We start from the raw sequence: 21,865 nt of genomic DNA, 5'->3' as shown, positions 1-21,865 counted from the left end.
CTCCTGTGGGAAGTAGTACTTTGACAAGCTTTACGAGTGTAGCTTATTTATTTATTGAGTAGCCATGGGGAAGGGAGGTTTTCCTGGTGTGTGTGTGTGTGTGTGTGTGTGTGTGTGTGTGTGTGTGTGTGTGAGAGAGAGAGAGAGAGAGAGAGAGAGAGAGAGAGAGATTATTTTAAGAGGCAATCAAACACTTTATGTAAATTATCTTCTCTGATAAATACTCTTAGATATTCCCCATCCTTGTAATATGTCTAGAATGAGATGTTGTGGAAAGCATAAATCATTAATTTGTTGTTCATTTGGCAAACATTTGAGTGTGTCATACACCATATAAGAAGTAGAGATTACAAAAATTATTTTTTTAAATACATAACTCTAATCTGAAGGCCTAATCAAAATGGTGGGTGAAATCTCATTACCTTAGTTGATTTATATATAAAGGGTGTGGGGATGCAGACAAGAGAGGGGTTAACTCTTTAAGGGTTTAAAGAAGGCAGTCGGGGTGGTGATCTGAGCAGAGCCCTCAAGGACCAGTAGTGATTTGCCAGGTAGGGAAAGTCCTGAAGTCCAGAATGGGCAAATCTTTACAGCCACAAAGCAGAGTAGTGGTCACCTCGGGCTGGGTTGAGGGTCTGTGGGAAGGGTGGGGAGGAACTGCTGATGGAGACAGGGTTTCTTTTGTGGAGATGTAGATGTTCTAAAATTCAGTTTTTGTGATGTTGCACAACTCTGTGAATTTACTAAAAAACATTAAATTTTAACACTTCAATGAGTGAATTGTATGGCATGTGAATTATATGTCAATTACACCAAATATGACAGTTTTTTATTTGTATAAGAGATTCAGCAAAGACTCAAATGAGACTTCAGGTTTTTGTGACATGAACCGTTGACAGTATAACAAAAATATTCATCAGCTGCTCAATAAATGCTTGTGATATAAAGTACAAAAGGTGTACTCATTCAGGAAAATTCTGTCTGCATGTTTATGCTCTAGGTTCTTTTATTTCTCTTCTTATAGACCAGATATGTAAATGATGAATAATAGGTTTAATGAAACAAATAATAAAGGTGAAATCGAAAAATTCTTCAATTTACTAGGATGTCAATGACCTAGCATCTCTCAGTAGAGATACCGGTAGAGAAATTAGCTCTCATCTCCACTCTGGAGATTATAAATCATAGAAGGGACCGATTCACAGGTATTTGTACACAATAATGCGTTCAGAGGCCTCCCCTTTTTCTTTTTCTTCATTGATTCGCAGAAGAGCAAAGTATGAGAAAAGGCAAAATGAGGCTTCCTCTATAATTAGGAGCAATAAGCAGGAAAAGGAAGTTTTTTTTCTCTCTCTCTGGAGGAGCCAAAGCTGCCGGCAGCTGTGAAAAGCCACTCAGAAGGATTTTTGATGCCACGCCGGTTTGGATTCCAGTCATGTGTCTTCCTTCCAAAGGGGGTTGACTCCAGGCTAAGAAATCTGACTATGTGGAAATGGACTATCATCATCAAAGTCTGAGCATTTGCATTTAATTCACTGTTTTGCTCCATCCCAAGATCACTTTTTAGTTGTTATAAAATGTAAAACACCACTCCCCCGCGAGAGAGAAAAAGAATCATCCATTTGTCTCTTGAGACTTAAAATGATGTGATTCTTCAGTTACCGTGGGCTTGCTTGGAACTTGGTCCTTGGATGGAAAGCAATCCTGTTTGCTTAGGGTCTATACACGTACCGGTGTGATTGTCTATGCCGAAAGGGAAACAACCCAAAATGGGAATGTATATAAGTACATGGACTTAATATTTGTAAGTTTTGAATAATAGACAAGTTTAAGAATCAGTACTAATTGTCCCAAAGAGTAACATCTTCATCTATAAAGGAAATTAGAGAAAAAACTCATAGAGGGTTTAGACAATTTATATTAATCCCTGCCAAGGACATCACCAGACCACGCAATATGTCACTGACCCCATAGTGCTTTTAATACTTAAAATTCACTTGTCTTTTTATTTGAAATTCAAGCTTAACTGGGTGTATCATATTTTCATTTGGTAAACATGGCAACCCTAGGACATTCAGTATAATCGCAAGTACCAAAACTCAAGCCACACCGCCTGCTGCCAAGCTTACACTGAAGCTTTGCAATAGTGCTAGAAATCTCACACAGGCGCTGATGTGGAATGTACTAAACCCGTGGCGCAGTGGACAGCTGGCTGCTACGTGACAGGGGTCTGGACCTGAAGGTGCCCGGGTCCCTCCTGTCTTGGATGCGATACCCTGAGGCATGAGCTCTTCTCTGCTTCCCGAGGAATGATGTTTCAATCAACCTCCATGGGCACTGGCTTGATCACGTGGTCATCGTTGGCTCCTTGTCTTTCAAATCGCGCTTTTTCTCCAGTGTTTTAGTTTTCTTCTTCTCTTTGCTCTGGGCCATTCTAGTGTGCAGGTGAGCATTTGCTTGTATTGTGAAAAGCTCAGTGTGAGAGTTGGACCTGAGTTCCTGTTCTTCCTCTTGCTAGCAGAGTAGCGTTACTTCCTCTCTGAGCCTCAGTGTTCTAAGTTGTCCAATGGGGTTATTTAGACTCCCCCAATAAACAGGTAGCATAGTTTATCCAACTGACTTGTGCCTGACACAACACGAAGAATTAAGTATTAACTATTTCAGCAAATCTTCATAAGAAAGCTCTGAAGGCAGACACTTGTAATAAAGAGCTTGACTTCATTTTTTATGTTTGCTAATAGCATTGAGGGTTCCCTCCACTCCTCCCTTTCTGCCCCTCACCCAAGCAAGCTATAAAGCCTGGGTGTCACCTGCTTTAGTGCCAGGAGGAAGTTAAAACTACAGGAACCCTTGCCTCAGCCCTACTGCCTCATCACCCTAAAAACCCAACGCCAACCTCCTTTCCCTGATCTCTGGAGCCACCTTAGGACCAGCTTGGGAAGCCTGTTCTGCCTCATGAAACACTCATCCTGTGAGTAATAGACATTGTCATGTTTTCACATCCTTTTGGTATAAGTGAGTGTGTGTGGGTGTGTGGTGTGTGTGTGTGTGTGGTGTCTTCAGTATCAACATCTGAACCACATTTTGGATGAGGATCCATCCTATTTCTGGAGGGGCTAGAAAACAATACTATTCTCTCTCTCAGTTTAGAGATGAAAACGATGGCTTAAACAAGATTATCTTACCCCAAAGTCCCCACACTAATAAATGATGGATCTTGGCTGGACCAGGGAGCTTTAACTTTCAAGCCCCTGCTTAACCATTGCACTACGGTGTCAGAAGTACGAAAGGAGGAAATTCACGTGAAACGTTGAGTATAACACCTGACACATTTAATGGCCCATAAATACATGCCACATCTGGGTGGAACTGGGAGGTTGGTGTGTGTGGACATCAGAGTACGTAATTTACTCATAGTGTTTTGCCATCTGGCTCAGACTTTCCCTAGAAATAAAGGTTTGTGTGTATTACAACCACCTGCTTGCAAACATGTCGCGCCTCTCTTCCCATCAGCCCAAGACAACATGTTTATTTTTTAGTCTCCCGTCTTTCATTCCCTGCGTGTTTGCTGGAGGCTGCTGGCTGGCTGGCAGCGGTGACGGCCCCCATCTGTCATCCGTGTACGGTGTGCCCCTGCGCTGCCTCTCATGGAGTCTTGCAGGATATGCCTTCTTGTTGCCTGGGAGGTGGAGGTGTTAGCTAAGACCCTGGTGAATCCCGGTGTTCCATGCTACGCTGTGTAAGGTACAGTGAAACTCACCCTCCTCCACCCTCATTGGAGCGGGACATCTCCCGGCTATTCCTGGAGATCATTGGAATGACAAGCATGGATTGGCAGGATAGGATGGCTGGGGAAAATACTGGATTCTACCTTAGAATAATCAGAATCATGATTACAAATACTTCTGAGCTTACTCTGGTGGCTGGAGGACATTTGTTCTCTAGAAAGAGCCCCTCAGGTTTTATTTTTCACAGCAGAAAAATATTAGGCAGGCGACAGAATTACTATGAGAGCTGAAAATATTCCTGTGGTCAAGAGAACCTTATCAAGAAGTAAGATACATAGGCTCCCAGAATCCTGGCATATTAAACTGGTCTTCCTAGAAGCCACGGCTAATTGCGTCTCCCTACCCTCCTACTTTACTTCTGCTACTGTTGCCACTAGTACTTCTGCTAGTGATAGTAAGCATTCCCAGTAGTAGCCAGTTCCTATACCACATGCTATTCTAAGTGCTTTACATGCAGGATTCTATCCTCATTGCCATACTACAGAGCAGGGTTATTATCACTGTTTTCTGAATGATGAAACTGAAAATTGGAACTATATTCATATCATTCAACTATTTGATAGCCAAGCAAGCATGTGAACCCAGATACTAAAGACTGCTGTCATCACCGGCTCTTTTTAAAAAAATATGTTTTTATTGACTTTAGAGAGAGGAAGGGAGAGGGAGAGGTAGAAACGTCAATGACGAGAGAGAATCATCGATCGGCTGCTTCCTGTGTGCTCCCCACGGGGGATTGAGCCCTCAACCTGGGCATGTGCCCTGACAGGGAATTGAACCCTGACCTTCTGGTTCATGGGTTGATGCTTTGAGCCACACTGGCCGGGTATCACTGGCTCTTTGACATCTATTTATGTTTAAATATTACCTTGTTTGACATCTTCTAGTGGAGAAATCTGAATCTCAGAGAGCTACAGTAATTTGTCCAAGGATCCAGGGCCGAATTCTAGAATCTTGGTTTTCCTGGCTACAGATAAGCACCGACTTTCATTTTATGCCAGATAAACAGCAGTGACATGTTAAGCCTATATACCCAGTGGTACCTTTTCTAGCTCTGGTGCTCAATAAAGGCCCTCATTTTAGGAAGGGCACTTGGCACACTAGTAGGAAGCTAATGCTCTGAGAGAGAAGAGAGACTGTGTTCAGTGCATGAGTGAGAAATGCTTAAATCTGTGGAAACACTACGTATTCTTCTCTCCCCTTCTCTTCCCTACAGTTTTTTTCTCTGCTTTCCAAGCGGGAACAGTTATCTGTTTATTTCTCGATAAGCCTATGATACATTACATGTGTCTTTTTTTTAGCATGCTTACACAGGTCTGTCATGATTCGTTGTCACCTGTCTGTGTTTCCTTTTGGGCTATAAGCAACTTGAAGGTGAAACGTGTATTATGGTTTTATTGGCTTCTCGGGTTTCTCAGATAACAGGCACTTGAGATATCCATAGTAATTTTACAGATGACTGGCTGTTTAACACACATTGAATTGCCACTAGTTGCAAATGCTTTTGCCTCTTTCTTTGCGGAAGGAGAATAAAAGGTAAGAGATGAAACACAAGGGCCGAGAGCCCAGCAGCATGCAGAGAATCATGGTGCTGGCATGTAGTGTTATCATGCACCTTTGCTTACTCTGCAAAGGTTATATGAAGGGCAAACTAACATTTAATAGAAAATGTTACATTATTTATAAATAGATTATTCAATTGCAGACATTTCTCCTGAACATAGCAGCATCATACTAATTCAGATGACCCGGAGTACAGAATCCATGGCAGTGTCAAATCTTGGATGTTTTCTGGGAAACAAAGAATGTGTTCCATGAATGGTCTTTCATGTGTAGAATATGATCAGTGTTATTCACCGGGTGACCCGTAAAGTGTTACAGAAAGGCGTGGGGCTTCCGAGGGTGAAACATTGCATTCAAAATATTTCTTTGATTTGCTTAGAATGCTTTGCAGGGAGGCATTCAGAATGAGGAATGCAGTGGGGAAAAAAGATGCTAACTAATGTGAGAAGAGACTTGAATCCCTCCACTGCTGAATATCATGAGTTATTTGACTAATTGGCTTAAATGGAAAACACTTTATAAAAAGGAAAAGGATGACAGGCATTTTTGAGCTGAACTAGAGAGAGAGTTTTAGGTAAATCCTCACTGGAATTGTAGAGAAAAGTATTATCAACTCTTAGAATCATAACACAGTATCTGTATATATTCAGGGCAAAGCTTATCATATCGCAAGTTCGCATCTGATTTTCTGTCTGTTCTTAGATCTAGGTCTCTAGGAATCGCTCACTTCCAACCATACATTCTCCCCCGCCCCCATACACACACACTGGATAACACACTGAATATTTAGGACACTAAGAAATCAAAACCTTTCCTTACACCTGTGCTGAATAGTGAGTGGGGGAGAGAAGCCTGAGTGGGTAGAATTTGTGTAACAGAAAGAAGAGGTGAAGGTGGCACACTAGCCTCTGCTATTCACGGGGGAGGGAATGGTTATAAGTAGGAAATACTATTTCCAATGTGTCTGGGGGGTGAGGAAGGGAAGCTCTCTAGGTCATTTCCTTTCTTGGAGAGGAGAAATAATAAAACAAAAAGATGATGTATGAAAAGATATCAGAACCAAAGAGAAGAGATAGCATAATATAAAACAATTTTGCATTGCTATAATGTGCTGAGCATTTGACAGATTATCACATATAATCCTCACGACCACATATGGAAAACAATTATCAGCACTGCTTTTATAAACAAGTCAAGTGATTTTTTTTAATTGTTCTGAAAAAGGAGTATTGTGCCACCGGACTGTAAAAATCTCGAAGTCTGGCAATGCTAACTATGGCTGAGTATACCCGTTACAGAAACTCTGACCCTTAGTGGTTGTCTGACTCACTAGCTGCAAGACCTCAGAGAGGTGACTATTTCTGAGCCTTTTCCTTGCTATTAAAAGAGGAATAATAATACTTTGTAGAATATTTTATGGATTGAATATTATATGTCAAGCACTTAGCATATAATAGGATGAATAGCCCTGGCCAGGGTGGCTCAGTTGGTTGGGAAATGTCCTACACAGGGTTCGATTCCTGGTCAAGGCCATGTTTCTCTTTCTCTCCCTCTCCCTTTCTCTCTCTCTAAAAATTCAATAAAAATTAAAAAAAATAAGATGAATGAATTGTAGTGATGATGGTGGTGGTGATGACGACAACGGTCATGATGATAATGATGACTTGCTACACAAGAGGGGAAGAAAAAAATTTTGATTTTCCCATTCTCTTTAGAAATGCTACCATAAAAAAATTTCACACTGACCAAGAGAAGCCAGTGTATGGGTCAAGGAATTGGGAAGGACATAAGAATTGCAATCAACTGAAAACCACCCTGGGCTGGGAGGTAAACAAAGGCACAGGAGGTGGCTAGGAAGATGCCCTGTAGCCAATGTGATGTAGGTGACATATTCAAATCTTTGCTAATCTGGCATTGGAAGAAAGAGTTTATGAGATTTACATATTCATGCCTGCTTTAATGTAAATGATTCATTATTCTGTGACAATTAAACTTCATGAGATAACTATGAGCTAAGGGTGTTTAACCAGGAATGAAGGGTTGGGGACAGAAGAGCATAATCTGAACCATAGTCAGCACTCTTGGTTGCCATGGGATGTGGGAAAAGTAGCAAGCTGGACAAAAAGGAAAAGTTTTGAGGAGATTGGAGATGTTGAATTGAATCTAAGTGGGGCTGGTATCTGGAGAGTTTCTTCACAGTTCAGTGGGCAAAAGATGGGTGGAAATCATAAGGAGGTAGGGTTTAAATCAGTGCAAAAGAATGGAAACACCTATTAACAATAGTGATAATAAAAGTATTAGAAGTTGAATAGGCCACTAAATGGGGCCTACCCCTTTCTTAGAAATATGCATAAGAAGCCAGGTAACCACTGAAAAGTTGTTTTTAGAGGGATGTTGAGCTACATTACTCTAAAATGATTTTAAACCCATAGATTCAATAGCTTTGATTGAGTGAGCTATCCCTTTTACATGGTGTTTGCATTTTTATTGTATGAACACTTCATCAAAAATAGGTTGACTCTGGTAAATGGAGGCAAACACAGTGTTGAGCAAAATGGCAACTATCTATAATAATAAAAGCGTAATATGCAAATCGACCAAGCTACCGAACAGCAGAATGACTGTCTGAATGACCTTTCGGATGACCACGCTATGACATTCACTGGCACCATTGGATGCGATTGGTTGGGGGGCCTGCCGTTGCCCCACGATCGCCCTGCAGAGGGAGGCTCAGGCCACCGGCCAGCGGGGTGATCAATCAGGGCTCCACGATCACCTCAAAGAGGGACACTCAGGCCACCCTCTGTGGGGCAATTGATGTGGGGGAGGGGGGCTCTGTGATCGATTGCCCTGCAGAGGGAGGCCCAGGCCATCTTCTGTGGGGCAATCGATCAGAGGGCTCCGTGGAACCGGGGAACTGGGGGTGTGTGGCAGCGGATGTGAGCAGCGCCAGGCCAAGGCAGGTGCGGATGAGAGGCAGGACTGCAAGGCAGCCGGGCCACAAGGGCCCTGGCAGCCAGGGCTGGGAGGCAGCCGGGGCTGGGAGGCAGCCGGGGCTGCGAGGGCCTACCCTTGCACAAATTTCGTGCATCAGGCCTCTAGTTATTTTTATAAATTTTAAATTAAATACATAAATGTAATCTGTTTTTCTTAAAAGGAATTGGTAAAATCTCATTCCAATATGTATCTTGTGTTTTTTTAAATTTCTGTATTTTTCTTTCCTTAGTCTAGTTAATTGCTGCTGAGTATTAAAGCAGGTCAGGTATACCCTTCAAATATTTTATGAATAATAGAGATTTAGGTGACTTTTTAACCCAAGGTAACAAAGATGATCATTATTTAATAAATAACACTAACTTCTGTATATTTGTGCATATTTGAAAGCTGGAAAATTATGTCATAGAATAGGGAATTCTGAACTATCTAAATTTTCCTAGTCATTAGTGATACTATTTTTCATTCAACAATTATTTTTGAGTTCCTATTGGGTGGTCAAAATGTAGTGGGGGGGGGGGGGGAATCTTCCTGATTGCCAAGAGGAGAGTGAATTACAACTATAATCTTACTGTCACCCAAGAGAGGGGAATTAGAATACTCTAATGCTCTCTAAGGGAGGTGGGAGATGGGCACTTTCATAGTGACAAGAAGCATTTTATAGACATAATTGACTGGGTCCCATCTTTGATGGGGGACTAGAACATCCTGTGAGCCACACGTGTCCAAACAATGAGCCACACACAAGTGCACATTTGCACCTATCTGTGTTTTTGACTGTTACTGGTCTTCTAGTGACTTACCATCTTTGGGAAAGTGAGGCAGTTCAGAAATGAACTCATTAGCCCTCTTATGCATATAATAAGAGTTCTAATAACTACCGGCTTCAATCTGTAGTTCCCTCTAGAGTGATTCTCATTTTTCTAACCTGTCATCAGATAACGTTAATGTCTCAGTGAAAAATAATTTCCTTTCCAAATCATCTTTCAGGTTGCTGAAAGTAAGAATTAGGCTACTTATTTGTCTGATTTTCCTAACCAGAAGTGAGAAGCTCACAAGGAAAACAAAATTTGGTAATTATACATATTAAAATTTGAACATGTTCTTTGGAAAGGTAAATTATATGTTGTTGTGCAAACATACAATAGGCAGAATTTCTCAATTACTGTGGAATGAATGTGCCGAGAGCAAAGAACAAGAATTTGAAATTATTAAAATAGCTCAATGTATGACAGACATTCTGGTATCTTCAGTTGAACCCCCCAAAATAAGCCAGAAGTTCTCTGCTGTCCCCACCTATTGCATGTTACAAGTATTTCACAATTACTTCTTCTACAGGAATTCTAGAAAACCCCTGCAGTAGAGGGTCATGGCAATGCCTTCAATGAATTATGACAAATCTTTCAGTGCTCACAAGGGTTGATTCATGACCACCAATAAATCATATAGAATTAAGATTGGTAACATGTAAAATGTAGTTTTTATTGTTGAGAGAAATGTTTCCATTGATGGCATAAGATGATAACCATCCTTACCTTGATTTAAGATGTTTAATTGAAGGCCAAGTGCTAAGTTGGGAGCCCTCTCCACAAATAGAAATAGTTCAGGCAATGAAAATTAAATTGTAAGCCTATGAATGATGATAGGTACATACACAGCCTGGATGTCTTAGCCTTTCAGCAAGTATAGATCACAACACATTAACTGTTTAGGCTTTGAAATTCAGCTCAGCTTCAAGTTGGGCTTTGTGGTTGATTACTCTTTTCCATATTGTGCAAACACATCATCAATTAGATTTGAGAGTCCTGGAATGAGTATTAAAGTCAGCACATGAATAGATCAGAGTCCAGATGTGAGAAGAAATGTATATTTGATTTATTTGATTAGAGTGCTTGCTGAAGACATTACAGATTGCAACCTCTTCTCTTGCGTTAGCCGGATGAGATCATTGTGCAGAAGTGGTGCTAATGTCCGTATTGAATGGAGAACGTTTGCAATGACAGATGGAGACCCCAACATGAAACCTGCTAATCAATATGTTTCTGGCCATCTCTTAAGTACTGCCCACATTTGCTGGACATTGAATCTATTCTTGTCTGAGGACAATATATTAACAAGAACATTCTGAGAATTAAATTATAAATGTCTATTACAGATTTTCCATGTTTCACAGTATGATCTTGTGCATAGCTTAGCCCGTTACGGATTAAAAGTGGTTTAAATTTCCCCAACCCCCAATAAGGCAACTAGCTATGAAATAAAAGGTAGTGATTATGATCACATGTTTTCCTTTTTTTTTCCTTTCTGGGTTTTCTTAATTGCTCTTTGTCTTAATACAAGCATATCTTATTATCACTGGATATAATACCAGAAACAGTCATTTTATCAGTCTCTAATACTCAGGTTGGGTCCAAAATCTAGAAGAGCATGGAACAAGTATTTAGGATGGCTGACCTTGATTGCCCTGTATAGTCTTATAAAGTTTACTGGCTCTTTGGAAAGTCTTGATCTAGTCCCCAAAGTTAATAAATCCTTACCATCTATTCAGTTTTATTAAATGAAGGATGGAGAGAGTAATGCAGGGAGAGTCATTGGCATTAGAATAAATAATTGTCTAAAATTTAGACCTAATCATAATAGTATAACTGATAATATTTGAACTCTTACCATAGGATATGCCAGGCTGAAATATTTATATGACATGGATTATTTCATTGAATTGTTAGGATCTGGGCAACATTATAAGGTAGATACTGCTATTAACTAATTTTAGAAATTAAAAAACTGAGGCGAAGGGAGGTGACATAACCAGCTAGGATTAGAATTCAGGTGCAAGCATCTAACTCCAGGAATGTTGTCCAGGTTAGCTGGGTGTGTGTCTGTGCAGAGACATCACTCTGCAGAAATGCCATGTGATGTCTCATCAGGCATATCTAGTCCTGCCCAGAGTACCTGGGACCAATCAGCCAGCACAGTGCCTAGTGTGATGGGTAAGTATGCATAGGAAGGAAAAGGGATAAGAAAGTTATTTTTTTCCTATATTAATTAGACTACCAAGGACTCTGAGTTGTAGTGCAAATATGTGGTATTCAAACTAGAAAAATTTTTTTAATTTCTTTATTGATTATGGTATCACATAATTGTCCTCATCCCCCCATTCCCATCCCAAACCCCTCCCCACATATGCCCTCACCCCCTGTTGTCCGTGACCACTGGTTAGGCTTATATGCATGCATACAAGTCCTTTGGTTGATCTCTCCCCCTTTCCCCCACCCTCCCCTACCTTCCCTCTGAGGTTTGACAGTCTGATTGATGCTTCCCTGTCTCCGGGTCTGTTTTTGTTCATCAGTTTATGTTGATGAACATTATATTTCCCCTAGATGCGTGAGATCATGTGATACAAGAAATACACTTATAAGAACCAAAAATGAGACAAGCCATAATGGTTATGCTGAGAGGCAAATGAATCAGTCTGTAGTGAGTTTCTTTCTGGGCCAACAGTTCTTTTGAGTCCCAATTTCAATGTCAAACAATTCCTTATGAGTACATGTCAGCAATGATATTTCAGTTCTGGATGGTGGACAAATGGTGGTGTTGCAGGTCTGACTGTCTCTGGTTTGGTCCTGGGCATCCTTCAGCAATGCACAGCTGCTGTCTGCTAGTATGGCAAGGCATTGTCAGCGTCTTCCATCTTTGGACTGTTTCTCTTCTGTCTTCGTGGCTGGAGCAGTCCTGTCAATTCCTCTCTGTTACAGGAATCCACATGGTCTTGGAGTTGTTTTCTGAAAATATAAAAACATATTCTCGACCAAAAGTTAATAAAGGAATATTTTCTATAAATTTGACTTGGGATCCTTTTTCATTTTTTGCCCAAATGATTTTCCTCTGGCTTGTTTTGACACCATGTGTGTTTTTCATGGGTGTCTTGCTGTTAGCATTACAAATGAAAGTTAATTTTCTAAAGTACAAATTTTCTAGATGTAATTTACTTACAGGATATTTTTCCTTACATGATATTCTTCTACTATCACCCCATTTTTATTTAAATATTAGGAGATTTTTGGAAATTTTATAATGTAGTCTTGATAGCTTTTACATTTTAATTTTTTGCGCTAAAATATGACTGCTTTATGTTCATTACATGTTATGCAATTTTACCATGAGATGAACTGCCAATAAAAATTTTTGTTAACACTTTAGGAACAGCTTTTTGTACAGTACAATCATTTTTTCTAGAATATTCGCTTATTTCAATTAGCCAATTTAAAATACTCTGAAAAATTGACTACTATTCTACTGTCAAACTCAACACTCTAACAACAATCTTATTTTACCCTGTGTATATTAGTGGAAAGGATTATTTGCCTTCTTGAGTAGGCCCTGAGCATTCCTGGTATTAGGCTGGATTTGGATATCAAAAACCCACTTCGCCACACCATGGGTACAAGACAACTCAAACAAGTCTCTGTCTGTTGCAGTGAGAGGGCAGCTGCTGTCAGCCAAGTCTCTGTCTGTTACCTGGGTCCCGATTTGAGCTGTGCATGGGAAGCGAAGCAGCCATGGAGGCAGGAGACCTCCCTCAGAAGGGGTGAAGGTTCAGGCCCCTGCAAAGTTGGGGGGGTAAGGGTCTGTGCCCCACCTCTGTTGACCCACAAGTTCTCTCCTGATGGCCCCTCTGTGACTGTGCCTGTCTTAGGTTGTTCCTTCCCTGAGGAATCTTACCCATCTCTGGCTAACCAGCCATCCTCCGGGGCCAAGCAGGGTGATGTGAGGTTCAGTTCTGTCTCCTTGGTAGCCCATGCCCCCGTGGACTCCACGCCCAGCACCTGCCTTGGGATTCCCTCACACTGCTGGCGAGGCCATGGCACTGATCACATATCTTGGGGAACCCAGGTTTCTTCTCCAGGGAGGGCCCAGATCACCCCACTGGGTGAGAGACAGATCCATGGTACCAGCCACCATCATGCTTCAACCTCGGCTTGAACTGAAAGCTCAGGCAACAGCTATGGGCAACTGGACTGTGAGAAGAGGGTCCCTCTTGGCCAAAAGGGCAAGAGGGGCCAATATAGAATGCTCAGGTGCTTTCCCAGGGGGCCCTCTACACAGTGGAAGGGATTAAATCCTTTCATGTCCTTTTTAAATTGCTGCCAGACATTCAAAAAATTGGTTTGTAAGTTTGTTTGGGATAATTGTACATGATGCTGCTGTAATTCTAAAATATCAAGAGATGTGTTACCTTTGTCTCCCAGCACCAAAAAGATGATTTTTTATTGAATCCCAAGGGTAGGAGGTACTATTATAGGTAATGGGGGTAACACAAATCTGGGGAAAATTATAATGACATTATAGAATAATATCATGTAAGGATATTCTTTGCTCTAGGCCATGGCAATTCCATTTCAAACTGGCTGTCAATTTCTTTTTGTATAGACAAGGTCTTAGTTACATTTTCTGCACCTCTCCCAGGAGCAAGTAGTGATAGTCCCTTCTTTTGGTGTCCACGCAAGCCGGAAACCTCTCTTTAATTTTACACACCAAGGAGCAGTGGTTTGATTTTGTGTCATACAGAAGGGAAGCTGGATGGTGACCCCTGTGTAATTATACTTCCTTGCCCCACCCATGGTCCTCCTGGATGACCAAGGTGTTTGGTATCATCAGTAACTACATTAGGTGGGGGGATCAGCCCACGTAAGGGCTCCCACCCATGAAGGGTCAGGAACATAAGTCCAAAGTACTTCTCCATTAGCCCCAGGTAATATTACCGTACAGCTGATGACTGCTAGCATGGCAGGAAAGACGTTCTCAGGTGTTCTTGGGGCTCCAGTTACCTCACACTTTATTTATTTATTTATTTATTTATTTATTTATTTATTTATTTATTATTTTACATATGTGTCCTTATTCCCCCATTATCCCCTACCCCCCACTCATGCCCCACCCCCTGTTATTTTTGTCCATTGATTAGGCTCATATGTATGCACACAAGTCCCTTGGTTGATCTCTCCCCCTTACTCCCACCGACCCCCTCCTTCCCTGAGGTTTGAGGTTCTGATCGACGTTACTCAGTCTCTGGTCTGTTCTTGTTCATCAGTCTATGCCATTCATTATATTCCACAAATGAGTGAGATCATGTGATTTTTATCTTTCTCTGCCTGGCTTATTTCACTTAGCATAATGCTCTCCATCTCCATCCATGTTGTTACAAATGGTAGGAACTCCTTTTTTACCGCAACATAGTATTCCATTGTGTAGATGTACCACAGTTTTTTAATCCACTCATCTGCTGATGGACATTTAGGCTGTTTCCAAATCTTAGCTATGGTGAATTATGCTGCTATGAACATAGGGTTGCATATATCCTTTCTGATTCGTGTTTCTAGTTTCTTGGGATATATTCCTAGAAGTGGGATCGCTGGGTCAAATGGGAGTTCCATTTTTAGTTTTTTAAGGAAACTCCATACTGTTCTCCACAGTGGCTGCACCAGTCTGCATTCCCACCAGCAGTGTAAAAGAGTTCCTTTTTCTCCACATCCTTGCCAACACTTGTCGTTTGCTGATTTGTTGATGATAGCCATTCTGACCAGTATAAGATGGTACCACATTGTGGTTTTGATTTGCATCTCTCTGATGATTAGTGACTTTGAACAGGTTTTCATATGTCTCTTGGCCTTCCTTCTGTCTTCTTTCCAAAAGTGTCTATTTAGATCAGTTGCCCATTTTTTGATTGGGTTGTTCATCTTCTTTTTGTTAAGTTGTATGAGTTCTCTGTAAATGTTGGATATTAAACCCTTATCGTTGATATTGTTGGCAAATATGTTCTCCCATGCTGTAGGAAGCAGTTATAGGGTTAAGCTTTGGACTGACCTGCTGGCAAAGTCGCAAACAAGTCCCAGCTTGGAGGGCACAGTCCTCTAAGCATAATTAAGCTTGATCTTGTGACTGCTCCCTAGATCTTTCCTGGGTAGCTAGTGGGCTGTGGGAGGGGCAGCAAGTGCTGCCAAAACAAGTGAAACTTACAACAACATTGTAGATTACCTTGTTTGTCCCTGATTATAAATAAAGCCTCAGCTTTGCAGTCTGGATCTGTTCTGTGGCCTCAGCAAGGCACAGAAGATCCACCTAGATCCAGCTTTTTCTCTTTGTCTATCATTTCTCCATCCTTCGTCACCCCCGCTCAGGCTCGCCGAACCCTTGGCTGTGCTGGCGTGGCACACATGCAGTGGGCTTTCTTGTTTTATTGATGGTTTCCTTTGCTGTGAAAAAGATTTTATTTTGATGTAGTCCCATTTGTTTATTTTCTCTTTAGCTTCCATTGCCCTAGGAGCAGTATCAGTGAAGAAGTTCTTTCAGCATATGTTTGAGATTTTGCTGCCTGTAGATTTCTCTAGTATTTTTATGGTTTCCCATCTTATGTTTAAGTCCTTGATCCATTTTGACTTTATTTTTGTGTATGGTGTAATTGGTGGTCTAGTTTCATTTTTTTGCATGTATCTGTCCAATTTTCCCAAGACCATTTGTTGAAGAGACTGTCTAGACTCCATTGTATGTTCATGCCTCCTTTGTCAAATATTAATTGAGCATAGTGGTTTGGGTCAATATCTGGATTCTCTATTTTATTCCATTGGTCTATATGTCTTTTCTTGTGCCAGTACCAGGCTGTTTTGAGAACAGTAGCTTTGTAATACAGCGGCTTTGTAATACAGCTTGAAATCTGGTATTGAGATCCCTCCTACTTTATTCTTCTTTCTCAGGATTGCTGTGGCTATTCGGAGTCTTTTTTATTCTAGATGAATTTTTGGAGAGTTCTTTCTAGGTCTGTGAACTATGCTGTTGTTATTTTAATGGGGAGTGCATTGAATCTATAGATTGCTTTGGGTAGTATGGACATTTTAATGATGTTGATTCTACCAATCCATGAACATGGTATGTTCTTCTATCTGTTTACGTCTTCCTCTATCTTTTTTTTCAGTGACGTGTAGTTTTCCACGTATAGGTCTTTTACCTCATTAGTTAAGTTTATTCCTAGGTATCTTAATTTTTTGGTGTGATAGTAAATGGGATTGCTTTTTTAGTCCCTCTTTCTGTAAGTTCATTATTGGTGTATGGAAATGCCATAGATTTCTTGGTGTTGATTTTGTATCATGCTACCTTGCCGAATTCATTTATTAAGTCTAATAATTTTTGATGGAGTCCTTAAGGTTTTCTATGTACAGTATCATGTCATCTGTGAATAAGGACAGTTTTACTTCTTCTTTTCCAATTTGGATGCCGTTTATTTCTTCTTTTTGTCTGATCGCTATGGCTAGTACTTCCAGCACTATGTTGAACAGGAGTGGTGAGAGTGGGCATCCCTGTCTTATTCCTGTTCTTAGGGGAAATGGTTTTAGTTTTTGCCCATTGAGTATGATGTTTGTTGTGGGTTTGTCACATATGGCTTTTATTATGCTGAGGTATGATCCTTCTATTCCCACCTTGCTGAGAGTTTTTATCAAGAAAGGGTGTTGGATTTTGTCAAATGCCTTTTCTGCATCAATTGATATGATTATATGCTTTTTATCTCTCAATTTGTTTATGTGATGTATCATGTTTATTGATTTGCGAATATTGTACCATCCTTGCATCCCCGGGATAAATCCTACTTGGTCGTGGTGTATGATCTTTCTGATGTACTGCTGGATCCAATTTGGTAGAATTTTGTTGAGGATTTTGGCATCTATGTTCATGAGGGATATTGGCCTGTAATTCTCTTTCATTGTGTTATCTTTATTTGGTTTTGATATTAGGGTGATGCTGGCTTCATAGAAGGAGCTTGGAAGTGTTCCTTCTTCTTGAATTTTCTGGAGTAGTCGTAGGAGGATAGGTTTTAGTTCTTCCTTGAATGTTTGGTAAAACTCCCCTGCGAAGCCGTCTGGCCCCGGGCTTTGTTTGCTGAAAGCTTTTTGATGACTGCTTCAATTTCTTCCATAGTTATCAGCCTATTGAGATTTTTAGACTCTTCCTGAGTAAGTTTTGAAAGGTTGCGTTTTTCTAGGAATGTGTCCATTTCCTCCAGGTTGTCTAGTTTGTTAGAATATAGTTGTTCATAGTGTTTTTTAATAATCCTTTGTATTTCTGTGCGGTCTGTTGTTATTTCACCTCTTTAATTTCTGATTTTGATTATTTGGGTACTCTCTCTTTGCTTCTTGGTGAGCCTGGCTAGAGGTTCATAAATCTTGTTTATACTTTCAAAGAACCAGTTCTTGGTTTTATTGATCTTTTGTATTTTTTTGGGGGGGTCTCCATGTCATTCATTTCTGTTCTGATCTTTATTATTTCCTTCCTTCTGCTCACTGTGGGCTTTTCTTGTTGCTCCCTTTCTAATTCTTTGAGTTGTTGAGTTAGATGATTTATTACCATTTTTTCTTGTTTTTTGAGGTAGGCCTGTAGAGCTATAAACTTCCCTCTCAGGACTGCTTTCATTGTGTCCCATAGGATTGGCAATGTTGTATTTTTGTTGTCATTAGTCTCCAGGATGTTTTTAATTTCTTCTTTGATCTCATTGATAACCCAATCATTGTTTAGTAGCATGCTATTCAGCTTCCAAGTGTTTGAATTTTTTGGAATGTTTTTATTGAAGTTTATTTCTAATATTATGCCATTGTGATCTGAGAAAATGCTTGGTATGATTTCAATCTTTTTGAATTTGGGGAGACTTTGTTTGTGACCCAATACGTGGTCTAATTTTGAAAATGTCCCATGTGCACTTGAGAAGAACCTATATTCCGTGGCTTTGGGGTGAAATGCTTTGAAGATGTCAATTAGGTCCATCTAATTTAGTGTGTCATTTAGAATTGCTGTTTCTTTGCTGATTTTTTTGTCTAGAGGATTTATCTAGTGATGTCAGTGGTGTATTAAAGTCCCCTACTATGATTGTATTGATGTTGATCTCTCCCTTGATATTTTCCAGGAGATTTTTTATGTATTTGGGTACTCCTGCATTGAGTGCATATATGTTTACCAGAGTTATATCTTCTTGTTGAATTGCTCCCTTTAGTATTATGTAGTGGCCTTCCTTATCTCTTATTATGGCCTTTACTTTGAGGTCTATTTTATCTGATATAAGTATCATAACTCCAGGTTTTTGTTTTTTCATTTCCATTTGCCTGAAAAATGTTTTTTTTCATCCCTTCACTCTCAGTCTGTGTGAATCCTTTGCTCTAAGGTGTGTGTCTTGTAGACAGCAAATATATGGGTCATGTTTTCTTATCCATTCAGCTACCCTATGTCTTTTGATTGGTGCATTTAATCCATTTACGTATAATGTTATTATTGATAAGTACCTGTTTGTTGTCATATTTTTCCTTAGTGTTTTTGTTTCTTCTTGCCTTTCTCTTCTTTTTACAGCAGCCCCTTTAGCATTTCTTGCATTGCTGGCTTGGTAGTGATAAACTCTTAGCTCTTTTTTGTCTGTGAAGCTTCTGATTCCACCTTCAATTTTGAATGATAGCCTTGCTGTGTATTGTATTCTTGGATTCATTCCCTTGTTTTGCATCACTTTGTATATTTCATTCCATTCCCTTCTGGCCTGGTGTGTTTCTCTAATAGGAGATCACTTGTAAGTAACTTTCTGTCTCTCTCTTGCAGCCTTTAAGATTCTTCCTTTGTCGTTGGTGTTCGCCAATTTAATTATGATGTGTCTTGTTGTTGGTCTTTTGGGGTTCAACTTGTTTGGGACTCTATGTACTTCTTGGACTTGGATAGTTTTTTTCTTGCCAATATCAGGGAAGTTTTCTGTCATTATTTCTTCAAACAGACTTTCTATTCCTTGCTTCTCTTCCTCTCCTTCTGGTATCCCTATTAAGCGAATGTTATTTCGTTTTGTGTTGTCCCAAAGCTTCCTTAGGCTCTCCTCTTGCTTTTTAAGTCTTCTTTCCAGTTGCTGCTGTGTTTGTGTGTTTTTTTTCTACCTTGTCTTCTAATTCACTGATTCGGTCCTCAGCCTCTTCTAGTCTTGTGTTCTTTATTGCAGCTATGTCGTTCTTCATCTCCTCTTGGTTTCTTTTCATGTTGGTGACATTCTCATTCAGCTCCTTGTAGTTCTCATTGAGTTTTGTGTATTTGTCATTGAGTTGTGTGTATTTGTCATCCAGCCGTTTAAACATCCTTATAACCATTACTCTGAATTCTGTCTCTGATAAGCTGCTAGCCTCGAATTCATTTAACTCCCTTTCTGGTGATTCCTCTTTTTCTTTCCTTTGGGGATTGCTTTTTTGTCTTTCCATGTTTTCCTGTAATGTTTTAATTGTAGATCCAATTGCTTTGCTGCCCAGGTTCTTTTGGGGATGTTGCTACTGGTGTAATCTCTCAGTTCTCCTGGGCTTGTTAATCTAGTGTAGCTCCCTACTCGAGCTATTTGGGTTCTCTTGATGTAGGCCTACGAGCTTGAGAATCACAACTGCAGTGCCTAGAAGTCAGCTGCTGTGGAGGGGAGTGTCCCAATTTTTTCTGTCTTGCACCCTTAATTGTAATCATGCGTGCCCAGCAGGGACTCACAGTGGCCCCCAGGAACCGTCGGTTGGGGTGTTGGGGCTCAGGGGACCTGCTCTTTGTAAAGGCGTGACTGTGGTGCCCAGAGTTCTGCAGTCGTGGGGTTGGCAGACCTAGCTTTTGCTGTTGCATCTGTGGTGGATAGGCGCTTACTCCCAGTGGTGGCTCATAGGAGCACCCTTGGTACGTTTGCCAGTGAGGTACACTGAAGGGCTCTTAAGGGGCCTGGCAGTGTAGCAGCGCAATTGAGGTGCCTGTGGGCCGGTATCCAGGCTAAGTGAATTCAAAGCTTCTACTGCTGGAGGGGATTGCGCCCCCTGCTTGTTCAAGATCGCACCCAAGGAGAGCTCATAGTGGCTCCCACTAGCGCCCTGTGGTTAGTTGGGCTAGGTGTGCCTGGCTGCCAGAACCTCGCATCTGTGGAGGCGGGCTCTCCGGGAGCAGAGTTCCAATGCACTCTGAGGGGTCCCGGCACCATGGTTGAGCTGCTGGGGTGAATATGGGCAAACCTCCAGAAAGAGGGAATTCAGAATTTCCACTGCAGGGCCGCGTGCCCTCATCTGCACAGAATCACACCCTTGGGTGCTCTTAGCATCTCCCAAGAGCTGCCCAAGGAGACGCACGCAAACCCGGAGTAAAGTGTCCTGGCTTGCCTATGGAGTTGGGAACGCGCGTGCAAATCTGGGGTTCTGCTGTTGGGGGAGTTGCCCTTACAGCTTCCCAACGGTGTATCTTTGGAGGTGGAGGTCCCAGGGTCCGCAGGTCTGCAGCTGGGGTAGCAGGATATTGGCTAGAGTGGGTGCTGGGTCGCGGTGCAGTTCCAAGGCCTGTCTTGTTGGTGGTGTGGATGAAATTCTAAAAAAGGCCATTTTCTCCGCTTCAAGATGGTGTGGGCTCCGTGCTGGAGTCCCGCCGTCCGGGGAGTGCCCGCAGTGGTGGTAGTCTCTCCTTGTCAAGGAGAGGCTGTCTGCCAGCCCCTGCTGCTCCTGCGAGATTTAACTTTCCATCACTCACACACACACACCCCACGCACATCTACACACACCCCTTTCATACCCTCACTCACTCACTTCCTCTCTCGCAGCTCCGTCCTGCCAGCCGCCATCATCACCTCTCCAAACTTGAAATGTTTTAAATTCTCCAAAAATAATATGAAAATTGTGAAGAATGTTTTTTTCACTTCTCTCTGAGGGCCGTTTGTTCTCACATTCTAGTATGTTAATTCACTAGAGTTGGCATAAATAAGGAGGAAGTTTGATGTTATAGGATAGTTTTAACACTATCCTATTTAATAAAAGCCTAATATGCTAAGTGTCCAGTCGTATGTTCAACCAATCAAAGCATAATATGCTAATGATATGCTAAGGCCACTCAACTGGTCGCTATGACATGAACTGGGGGCAGACAGTTGACCGGTTGACCAGTTGTTATGACATGCACTGACCATCAGGGGGCAGATGCTCTGACTGGTAGATTAGCTTGCTGTTGGGGTTCGGCTGATTGGGACTGAGTGAGACTGGCCAGATACGCCCTGGAGCCCTCTCTCAGCCCCTCCCCCTGGCCAGCACCACTCCTAATCGGCCCCCAACACCCCAACTGGGGGTGGGGCTGGCCAGCCAACCTCCTGTGGCCCCTTTCCCCAGCCAGCCCCACCCCCAATAGACCCCATTGGGGTGGGCTAGCCAGACCCCACCTGTGCACAAATTCATGCACCGGGCCTCTAGTCTCATTCATAAGAATATTAAATTATTTTAGGCAAAGTGGCTGTGTTAAACTGAATAGAAATAAAGGGAAAGTGATAATTAGACTATGTTAAAATATAACCTCGAAGGATATTAAATATGCAAGAGCTCATCCATGAAAAATTAGACTGCAAGAGGTTACATCATGTATTGGCTTAATTTGTAAGATATCAAATTACCTCTCATGAATAAATATGACTAATAATGAGAACTTTATAATTTAATGCTATAATGTTAATAATCCTCTTTTGATTC

This window comes from Cnephaeus nilssonii, assembly GCF_951640355.1.
Source record: "Cnephaeus nilssonii genome assembly, chromosome: 20".
In the NCBI taxonomy this organism is placed as follows: Eukaryota; Metazoa; Chordata; class Mammalia; order Chiroptera; family Vespertilionidae; genus Cnephaeus; species Cnephaeus nilssonii.
The sequence above is the reverse complement of the archived record's forward strand: the minus strand, read 5'-3'. Positions refer to the sequence as shown.